Source organism: Choloepus didactylus, chromosome 1, assembly GCF_015220235.1.
Source record: "Choloepus didactylus isolate mChoDid1 chromosome 1, mChoDid1.pri, whole genome shotgun sequence".
NCBI lineage: Eukaryota > Metazoa > Chordata > Mammalia > Pilosa > Megalonychidae > Choloepus > Choloepus didactylus.
Genome location: NC_051307.1, coordinates 187,994,808 through 188,006,383, shown reverse-complemented (window position 1 = coordinate 188,006,383; position 11,576 = coordinate 187,994,808). Strand labels below are relative to the sequence as shown.

Genomic DNA, 11,576 nt, shown 5'->3' with positions numbered 1-11,576 from the left:
GACTTTGGACTTCCACATATGGTGTTGAGGTAGGGATCCAATCATTTTGTTATACCCTTAAACTTAGCAAGTGGAATAGGTGAGACAACCAAGTAAACAGACAAAGATTCAATATGGTTGGTATGAATGTTTGCAAGTACTAGGAGCCATGGAATCACAGTTAGTAGGTGCCAAGTCCACACTGAGGCAATGATCATAGCTACTTGAAGGATGTTGTGGTAGTTATCCATTGCCACAAAACAAATTACTCAAACACCTAATGGCTTAAAAAACAATAAACATTTATTATCCCTCAGAGTTTATGTGGGTGAGGAATTCAGGAGCAGATAAGCTGGGCAATTCTAGCAGTGTGTAATGTTAGTTTTGGTTAGATATTGGCCAGGGCTGCAACCACCTGAAGGCTTGACTGATGCTGGAGGATTGGCTTTCAAGGTAGCTCACTCACCAGGATGGCAAGCTGGTACTAGCTTGAGCAGGGGGCCTCAGTTCTCAATGTGGACCTGTTGACTGACTTCACAACATGGTGTCTCTCTTTCCCCAGAGCAAGCAATCCACAGAAAAGCGTGGAAACCTCAATGGCTTTTATGGTTAATCTCACAAGTCATGCACTGCCATGCTCTGTTGGGCACACAGAACAGCCCTGACTCACTGTGGAGGGGACCAACAAAGGCATAGATTCTGGGAGATGAAGATGGAGGGAGCCACTTGGGAGGCTGCTCACACAGATGTGAAACCCAAATGTGGATGTAGAAAGATGATATAGAGCTAATGAGCAGGATTAGAGGGGTCTCATAAATATAATCAAGCAAGGAAAGATAAGCAGTGTCTGTAAATATTTGAAAGCAAAAGCAAGTGGAGTGCAGGGCAGTTCAATATGGCTGAAGCTCATAAGGGGTCATAATCATGGCAGGAGGTGTGTCCACACAGGTTTGTAGTGACTAGGTGTGAAGCTTTGAGCCTCACTGTAGAGAAATGAGAAGAGAGTTACAGGTGTGGGAGGACTATGACGACCAACAACACAGCACGTTACAAGGTGGGAAGATGGTGGCAAGTAGGAGAAACACTAGAAAGCACGGGCATCTATCTATTATGTTACTTTAATATCTGCTTTCTTCTGTTATTATTGAAAGTTACTGATAGGCATTCTGAGGTTATAGGAGCCTTTGAAGAAGAAATATATTAAATATTTGAGAACCACTTAAATCTTAAGAAATGAACCTGTGGAAATGTCATGATGCTATTCAACAGGTGTGAACCCATATTTTATTAAAGATGAAATATGAAACCCCTACTCCTCTAGGCAAAGCCAGCACTTAATTTTGCTTATCTGTTATCTTAGTCATTGCTCTGCAAAATGAATGGACCATCTGGCTTGGAATAGGGAGTGGAATGGAAATCTCTGGAGTTCACAGGAGCAGCATTTAGTATTCTAACAAGATTTAGAATGCTGATTTGAATCCCGGAACATGCATGCTTGTGTTACAGCCTTTCTGTCTCTCTGCCTCTATTTCTCTCTTGCTCCCTGCCCCTTCCTTCCTCTCTCTCAGAGGATTCAGCTTACAAAATATTTTCCAAGTTAAGCATAGCTAAATGAAAGTGAGTTAAGAAATAGCCTGATGTGTTTGAGACAGCTCTGTGAACTAAGCAGAAGAATCTTCGCTGCTTCCAGCACTCTGTCTTTCTCACAGATCCCAGTGTTCCTATCCCTGCCCATCAAATGTTGCTTTTGGTAAATGGACTTGAAGAGTGAGAAAAGCCATTAACTGAGGATTTTAGCCACAGTTCTGCCCTTAACTCACGACTAAGTCATGTCACTTCTCCCAGTTACCGTTATTTACTATATCTTCAAATTCCCTTTCAGTTGTTGTGTCAATTAGTATTTCTATAATTTGGGGAGTTTCTCAGGCATTTGGGAATTGATGATATAGTGATACATTTCTGTGTAAAGAAATACATGCATAGAAGAACTCTATCAGCATAAAATCATCCAACATAATAAATGACCATTATCTATTTGCAGATGATTGGATTATCTGCTATAAATTAGCAATGACAACAGCAAAAGACTGAATTATGTAGTTAGCACAGCTCATGTTGCGAAGAGGTAGACTGTAGTAGGGGAAGTGGATTCTAACTTGGACCCAGGTCTTTTGACTTTAAGTTCTGTATTCAAGTCAGAGATATGGATAGATGAAGGACCTCCCTTCCCATATGGGAAAGAAGTTGAGATCAGTGTCTCCATCTTTTCCTAAAAATTAAATCCCCATTTGTCTTCTGGTCTATGATTTTCCTTTTCTCTGCTAACTAAATTCCCATTATTAGAGTAAAAGCCTTTGAATAAGCATGTCATATATATTAACATAGTGACTAATAAAGTTGTCATATATTCACAGGGATGGCAGAGAGACATGGAGATAGCTGTTTTTTCTTTAAGAACATAACATGAATTGGCTCATCTTCTTTGCTCTCTGGCACCACAGAATGCAGACAACAGGATTTGCCAGAAATTATAGAGCACATAATTTTTGACAGTGGTTGGAGAAAGTAAGATACAGCTTTTAAGGTACTGCCCAAGGAGTGAAACCGAAGGGTAGTGACTCGATTAGGGGAGTCCTGGGCTGATGGAGATCAGGTTGTGGTATCGAGTGATAAAGCAGAGGGCCACTAATGATTAAGTTTGCCCTCTTTATAACTTTGCTGGGAGAGGCCCAATAATGTAAAAAAGTAAGGATGGCTGACAGCCTACTACCTTCACTGATCCAGAAATTGCTTTATGGCTGTGCCTTCAAGACATAAAATTTGCTAATGTAAGTGATATTCAAGGATTCCATTTCTGATGAGACTCGCAGAGTTAATAGAACAATAATAAGATTAAAAAGAAACTAGAAAAGTTTCATAAAGTCATTCCTGGGAATATGGATTATTTTTAATTTAATCAAAGAAATAAAATCAATCATTCTATGAAGAGGGATTTTCAGATTCATGGCAGTCTATTTATACCTTCTGAGTCAACAAAGGGATCTACCTAAAGCTTCAGAAAGAAGATTTTAAAGAGCCAGTCCCACAATACTAATAACTGTGTAAGTCAGGAATGTACAGCTGCATGTTAAAAATAAGTATCTCTTCATTGTTGTATAAACCAAAAGACATTTAGTGATCTGCAATGGTTTATATCAGAATTGCATAGAACATCTCTGTAAGAAGAAAAGTTTTCTGGAGATGTAGCCAAAGGAGAATTTAATATAGTTTTTCCTAATTATAAAAGAAATTAATACACATTGTTGATAACCTTGAAAATACAAGAAGCATAGAGAAAAAAATAAAAATTATGACACTATGAGAACAGTGATTCTTCTACAGTAACATTCTATCAACAATAAAAGCCAGTACTTATTTAGGTCCTATTATTAGGGCCTCCAATATGTAGCAGGATTAATGTTGCCTAAAATATTTCTGCCATTTTTCATTTAGTTCTTGGAGATTACATGACTAACAGGTTTATGTGTATATACAGGCCCTGTAAACAGGGAAGTGTGAAAGTGTGACAGGAATGTGATGACCTATTTTTTTTTTTTTTTAATTTTCCCGTTTATTAGAGAAGTTGTAGGTTTATAGGAAGCCATGCATAAAATAGAGGATTCCTATATACTACCCTACTATTAACACCTTGCACTGGTGTGGTACATTTGTTACAATTGCTGATGGCACATTTTTATAATTGTACTATTAAATAACTCAGGGTTTAACTCAGGGTTCACTGTTTTTGTAGTGTAGTTCTGTGGATTTAAAAAAATCATTCTGTTACCGTAATACAATCTAACATTTCCCTTTTTAATCATATTCATATATTTGTGTTGATAATTGTATTCACAATGTTGTGCTACCCTCACCCTCATCAATTTCTAAAATATTTCCAACCAAATAGGAACCCTGTATATTTTAAGCCTTAACTTCCCATTCCCTATGCTGCTATCAACATTGGTATGCAATTATCTGTTCAAGTCCCTGCTTTCAATTCTTTGGGGTTTATACCTAGAATGGAAATGAGGGTCATATGGTAGTTCTATATGTCGTTTTCTGAGGAACTGCCAAACTGTCTTCCACAGTGGCTGCACCATTTTACATTGCCACCAGCAATGAATGATTGTTCCTATTTCTCCATATCATCTTCAATACTTGTTATTTTCCGTTTTTAAAATAGCAGCCATTCTAATGGATGTGAAGTGTTATCTGTTAAGTTTTGATTCGTATTTCCCTGATGGCTAATAATGTTGCATGTCTTTTCATGTGCTTTCTGGCCATTTGTATATCTTTTTTGGAGAAATATCTGTTCCAGCCTTTTGCCCATTTTTTATTGGGTTGTTCGTCTTTTTGTTGTTAAAGTTGAAAGATTTGTTTCTATATTCTGGATATTAATATTTTACCAAATATTTTATTTTCCAAATATTTTCCCCCATTGTGTAGGTTGTATTTTTACTTTCATAATAAATATTGAATAGTGTGGTACTTTGAAGCTGTATATACCCCAAAAAAGCATGTTCTTAGAGCTATTCCATTCCTGTGGGTGTGGATCCATTGTTAGTAGGATCTTTTGTGAATAGGATCTTAATTTAAGTTGAGATGTGACCCACCTCATTCAGTGTGGGTCTTAATCATCTAACTGGAGTCCTTTATTAGAGGACAAAAGACAAGAGAAGTCATAGAATAATGCTCCAGAGAAGCTAAGAGAGCCAGAGAAGCTGAAAGAGAAGGACACACACAGAAGCTCAGAGAGGAAGCCACTGAAGCCAGAAGCTGGAAGTAATGAGAACTGGGAGAGAAAGGAGAGACCAGCAGACATCGCCATGTGCCTGACCATGTGACAGGGGAGCTGAGGATTTCTGGTAGCCGGTCTTCAGGGAGAAAGCATTGCTTTTTGATGCCTTGATTTGGACATTTTCATGGCCTCAGAACTCTAAGCTTGTAAGTTAATAAATCCCCATTACAAAAGCCAACACATTTCTGGTATATTGCATTTTAGCAGTTTTAGCAAACTAAAACAGGTAGTATTTACATCTAATGATATTTAATCTTCCACTCCATGAATATAGAATATCCTTCCAGTTATTTAGGCCTTCTTTGATTTCTTTTAGCAATGTATCGTAATTTTTTGTGTACAAGTCCTTTATAGCCTTGGTTAGACTTATTCCTAGATATTTGGTTACTTTAGTTGCTGTTGTGAATGGAATTTTTTTCTTAATTTAGAGTTCCAATTATACATTGCTTATGTATAGAAAGACTTTTGATTTGGGGGTGCTAGTCTTGTACCCTGCTAGTTTGCTGAATTCTTTTGTTAGCTTTAGGAGTTTTGTTTGTGGATTTTCCAGGATTTTTGTATATAGGATCATATCACCTGCAAATAGAGAAAGTTTAACTTCTTCCTTTCCAATTGGGATGCCTTTTATTTCTTTGTCTTGCCTAATTGTTATGGCAAGAACTTCCAGTCCCAGTTGAATATGTGGTGACAAGGGGCATCCTTGTCTTGTTCCTGATCTTAGATGGAAAGTTTTCACTATTCTAGCATTAAGTAGGATGTTAGCTGTGGGCTTCTCATATATGCCCTTTATCATGTTGAAGAAGTTTCTTTCTATTCCTAGTGTTCTAAGTGTTTTTATCAAGAAAGGGTCAATTGAGATGACAGTTTTGTTGTTGTTGTTGTGTTTGTTTTGTTTTGTTGTTTTGTTTTGTTTTCCTTCATTCTGTTTATGTGACATATTACATTAATTGATTTTCTTATGTTGAACCAACCTTGCATGCCAGGGATAAATCCCACTTGGTTGTGGTGTATAATTCTTTTAATATGTTGTTGGAGTCGATTTCCTAGTATTTTGTCAAGGATTTTTGTGTCTATATTCATAATAGATACTGGTCTGTAGTATTCTTTTATTGTGGTATCTTTATCTGGCTTTGGTATGAGGGTAATGTTGGCCTCATAGACTGAGTTAGGAAGTATTCCCTCCTCTTCAATTTTTTGGAAGAGTTTGAGCAGAATTAAGAATTGGAGTTAAGTCTTCTTGGAACTTTAGGTAAAATTCTCCTATAAAAACATCTGGTCCTGGGCTTTTCTTCCTTGGGAGTTGTTAATTACTGATTTAATCCCTTTACTAGTAATTGGTTTGTTGAGATCTTCTATTTCTTCTTGAGCCAATATAGGTAGTTTGTGTGTTTCTAAGAGTTTGTCCATTTCATTTATGTTATCTAATTTATTGGCATACTACAATTGTTCATAGTATATACTTACAGTCCTTTTTATTTCAATAGTAATGTCCTCCCTTTTTATTTCTGATTTTCACTTTTGTATCTTCTCTCTCTTTTTTTTATTTGTCAGTCTAGCTAAAGGTTTCTCAATTTTGCTGATCTTTTCAAAGAACCAACTTTTGGTTTTGTTGATTCTCACTATTGTGTTTTTTGTTGTTGTTGTTTTCTATTTCATTTATCTCTGCTCTAATCTTTGTTATTTCCTTCCTTCTGCTTGCTTTGGGTTTAGTCTTCTCTTTTCTAGTTCTTCTAGTTTTGAGGATAGGTCTCTGATTTGAAGTCTTTCTTCTTTTTTTAATAAGGCATTTAGAGCTATATATATTCCTCTCAGCACTGCTTTCACTGCATTCCCTAAGTTTTGGTATCTTGTGTTTTCATTTTCATTTGCCTCAAGATGTTTCCTAATTTCACTTCTGATTTCCTCTTCAACCCACTAAAGGGTATGTTATTTTCCACATTTTATGAATTGTCCATTTCTCCCTCTGCTATTGATTTCTAACTTCATTCAATTGTGGTCAGAGAATATATATTGTGTAATTTCACTGTTCTTGATTTTATTGAGACTTGTTTTGTGATCCAACATATGGTCTATTCTGGAGAATGATCCATGTGCAAACAAGAAGAACATGTGTTCTGGTTTTGTTGGGTGCAGTGTTGTATATGTCTGTTAGGTCTAGTTGGTTTAGTGTATCATTCAAGTCCCATACTTCCTTTTTGATCTTCTGACTAGATGTTCTATCCATTATTGAGAGAGGTGTGTTAAAGTCTTCTACTATTAATGTAAAACCATCAATTTCTCCTTCAAATCTGTCAATATTTGCTTCATATATTTTGGGTTCTGCTATTAGTGCATATATATTTATAATTACTACATCTCCATTTTGAATTATTCCCTTTATCAGTATATGCTGACCATCTATGACCCTTGTAACTGTTTTTGACTTAAAGTCTTTTTTCTCTGATATTAGTATAGCCACTCCAGCTCTTTTTTGGTTGTTACCTGCATGGTATAAATATTTTTTCCACCCTTTCACTATCAACCTACTTGTATCTTTGACTTTAAAATGAGTCTCTTGAAGACGCATATAGTTGGTTCATGCCTTTTTATGCATTCTGCCCATCACTAACTTTTTGACTGGAGAGTTTAATCAATTTACATTTAAAATCACTACTGATAATGCAGATCTTTCTTCTGCCATTTTGCTATTTAACCCTTGTAAGTCATACCTTCTTTGTCCCTCACTTCTGTTAAAGCCTACTTTTACATTTATTTGCTTTCTTGGATTGTATCATATTGAGTGCCTTTTCATTTCTATTTGGATATATTTTTCATCTTTTTTCTTGTGGTTACCATGGGGTTAAAATCTGACATCTTAAATATATAATGATTATATTTGGTTTATACCACTTAACTTCAATAGTCTGGAGGTATAATTTCCTATACCCTTCCCCCACCAGCATTTATTTTTTTACTTGTTACCACTTATGTCTTTGTACATTGCAAGTCCAAAAACCTACATTTATCATTACTTTTTATTCATGTGCATTTTAGCACCTGTAGGAAGTAGGAAATGGAGTTATATAACATACCATACAATATAACAATAGTGGCATTTATGATTACCCAAATGATTAATTTTACCACAATCTTCATTTCTTGATGCTGCTTTGAACCACTGTGTAATGTCCTTTCATTTCAGTCTGAAGAATTCCCTTTAGCATTGCTTGGAGGTCTGGTCTAATGGTGATGAGCTCCCTCTGCTTTTGTTTATCTGAGAATGTCTTACTCTCTCCACCATTTTTGAAAGAGTCTCACTGACTATAAAATTCCTGGCTGGCAGTTGTTTTCCTTCAGCACTAAGTATTTCAACCCACTGGTTTCTGATGAGAAATTGGCACTCAATCTTATTGGGATTCCCTTGTATGTAACATGTTGCTTTTCTCTTGCAGATTTCAGAATTCTATCCTCATATTTTGCATTTGATAGTGTAATCAATATATGGCAGGGTGTATTTTTCTTTATTTATCTTGTTTGATGTTCTTTGAACTTCTTAGATGTGCGTTTTCACATCTTTTGCTAACTTTGGGAAGTTCTTTGTCATTATTTCCTTGACTATTCCTTCTGCCCTTTTCTCTCTTTCCTCTCCTTCTGGGACTCCCATAAATTATATATTGGTGTACTTGATGGTGTCCCATGGTAGTTTTAGGCTATTTTCACTTTTAATATTTCTTTTTCCTTTCTGCTCCTCAGCCTGACTCGTTTCAATTGTCTTATATCCAAGTTCACGGGTTCTTTCTTTGGCCATCTCCCTTCTGCTCTTGAAACTCACCTGGGCATTCTTCATTTCAGTAATTGTGGTCTTCAACTTCAGTAGTTCTACTTGATTCTTTTGAAAAATTTCTGTCTCTTTACTTAGAACTCATATTGTTCATTCTTTGTTTTCCTGATATTCTGTAGTTTTTTTCTCTGTACTTTCCTTCATTTCCTTACACAGTTTTAAGATCATTTTTTAAAAAGCTTTGTTCAGTACATCCACATTCTCTTCTTCTAGGTGTTTGCTGTATTTTAATCCTCTTCCTTTGAATGGGCCATCATTTCTTGTTTCTTCTTTTACCTTGTACTCCATTGCACATCATATATTTTACTATTTAAAAATGTTAACTCTGGGATTACTCCTTGGGATGTCTATTTACTAGTTTTGTAGCCAACTGGTGACAAGACAGAGGTTTTCTTGAGCTTCAGTCCTCCTATCAGGAAGGTCTTCCCAAGGCAAATGCACTGTTCAGGGTCTTCCCTGTCCTACTATCTTATCCTTACTCTGTTTTGTCCTTGGCTCTTGCTTGTTAGTTGTTTTTGAATTCCCCTGTTCACAGAAGTTTGATTGTCCCCTCTATTTCTGAGAGGACAAATTTCCCTCTCCTGGGTGTTTGATGCAAGCAGGCCTTTGTCCCAGACTCTCCACCTCTATAGTTTTCATGCTCCTTTCATTGTCTCACACTGCTTTTGCCTGGAGGGAAATTCTCTGAGAGGAGAGTCACCACAGGAAGGACTTTCCCAATTCAATCTTCCCCAGTCAAAACATGCCAAGTATCCAAGAAGAGGGTGCAGACCAGCTCCAAAGTGTCTTGTGGAGGTGATCAGGAAAGGCACCAAAGACTTCTTTGATGGTTCCCCAAAACTGGGCTTCTCTAGCCTTTCATAACTTTTGCCTGGAGCCCGGAGGAAGCCAGGCATCTTTAAATGTCCACCACATCTGCCCCTGTCAGGGGAAGGTTGTCACAATGGCTGTCATAGCCTTTGACTGGAGTGAATTAAAACAATAGTTGCTCTCGGAACCTGGACCCAGTGATCGGCATTTGCTAATCAAAAGCCTTGATAAGTGATGGCAGTGCACACCCTTGATGTTGGGGAAGAGGATTTTTATGTCCCTTTCTGTTAGCAGTAGCAAGCCAGGGGCTGGACCCCATGGTGGCCTGCTGCGAGAATGGGGGATGGGTGCGGTAGTCATCGTACAGAGAGAGCAATTTATAGCTCGCTACTGTAATTTATCAGCCTCTTCCTCCTGCTGTTCCCTGGATGCAGTACATGTTCTTCTGGTCTCTGGAGTTTCAAAATAGTTCTTTTAGAAAGTCCCCGCCTGTTTAATAGTTTTCTTTTGGTCAGAGGACTAAGTCCTGGAGATCCCTCAGATGACCCTTTCCAAAAAAAAAAAAATAAAAAAAAAATTCAGAGTTTTATTGTATTGCACTAAAGGAACAGCAGGAGGGTTATACAATGGTCTCTCTCATTCAGTTTTGAAAATCTAAGGTACTTGCAAATTCTTAAGAATACTTTTACCACCAAATTAGAATGGTAAGTATAATAACCAATTTCTTAATAAGTAATGTCTTACAAATAAAACATATTTAAAATAACTTTAAGTGCATTCTTCACAAGGAATTCAATATATATTTTTATATCATATTCACTTATGCTTAAGAATTAAAGCACATATATTACTTTGATGGAAATATGGGAAACCTCTCATTCATGCAATATAGAGGGATAATATTCAAATTAAAGGGGAAAATCACACTCTTATTTTTGTGAATGTGTCCATATATAATCATCTACGTGATAGACGAGGAAACTCATGACATTTCCTTTAGGTCAGATATACATTTTCAGTTCATCAAAAGCACCTGATATCTACAGCTAATTTATAAGTAGGTGGAATCTCAGTAAAACCAAAATGAACCCTACAGGGTCCTATAAACAAAAGCTTCCAACGGACTGAGGATGGTCAGTAATTAATGTAGTCATTCTAAGGATTATGGCTGTTCCTTAAGGAGTCCAAGTTCAAACCTGTAAGTTCAGAGGCAATCATTTTATATTAATTCCATTTAAATTCTTTATCTGAGTGTAACATATGAAAGCAGTCTTTCTACAAGCAAGAAATATGGGAACATTCTAAAAAACAGGAGTCATTTTTTAAGGTAACTGATCAGATTCCATAGGCTACTCTTGGAAACAGAATCTTGCTGGATAGAATCCCTTCCTTTGGTGGCTTTTGCATGCACTTAACTGGATCAGTTCTTCAGTGTGTTGTTCTAAGAGCTCACCAAAACATAGATCATGCCATAAGAGGTAGTTAAAAATGCTAGGAGATAAAAAACTAATTTGCACCTCCTCCTTTCTGACAATATGCTAGAATATCTGCATTCATGATAGTTGTAGGGTCCTAGAGTCCTGGTCCACTCATCACTGGTCTCCTCATATTACCTCCAAATATTATGTGCTAAGAGGGGCATATTGAGATCCAGGGTGAGTCATTCTGCTGCACAAAGAAGCATGACATAGAAGAAAGCATGGATGACGTACTCTGGAAGTACAAGAGGGTTCAGGGTATTACACTGGTCTATAGGATTCTTGTAATTAGTCTTCAGTTCATCAAATGCTATAATGTGCCAGATGGTGAAAAAGATGAGCACAGTGGTGAGCAGCAGCGCCAGCATGTAGTATAAGGCCATGGACATGAATGCCACAGCCAGGGAGGAGGAGCAGTAAGCCACCCAATGACCTAGTTTTAAGATCATCTATTGAATTACATTAAGATCAGTAAATTTCTCAGGTCTCCTGTCAAGTAAAAAAATGAGTTGAAGCCCAGCAAAGCAGGAAGTTGAGTACAACTTGGAAGTATGAACAGAGAATTCCATCCACCTAATTTCCTCCTCTCCAACCATTGTCCATCCTTGGTATCCAGTCTCTGCTCTTTTTCTGACTCCACAGACTTTGGCCA

General features: G+C 37.0%; 1 pseudogene; it reads right to left on the bottom strand.

Annotated features, from left to right (window-relative positions):
• Positions 1-10,887: 10,887 nt before the first annotated feature.
• Positions 10,888-11,292, bottom strand: LOC119528048 (annotated as a pseudogene).
• Positions 11,293-11,576: the final 284 nt, after the last annotated feature.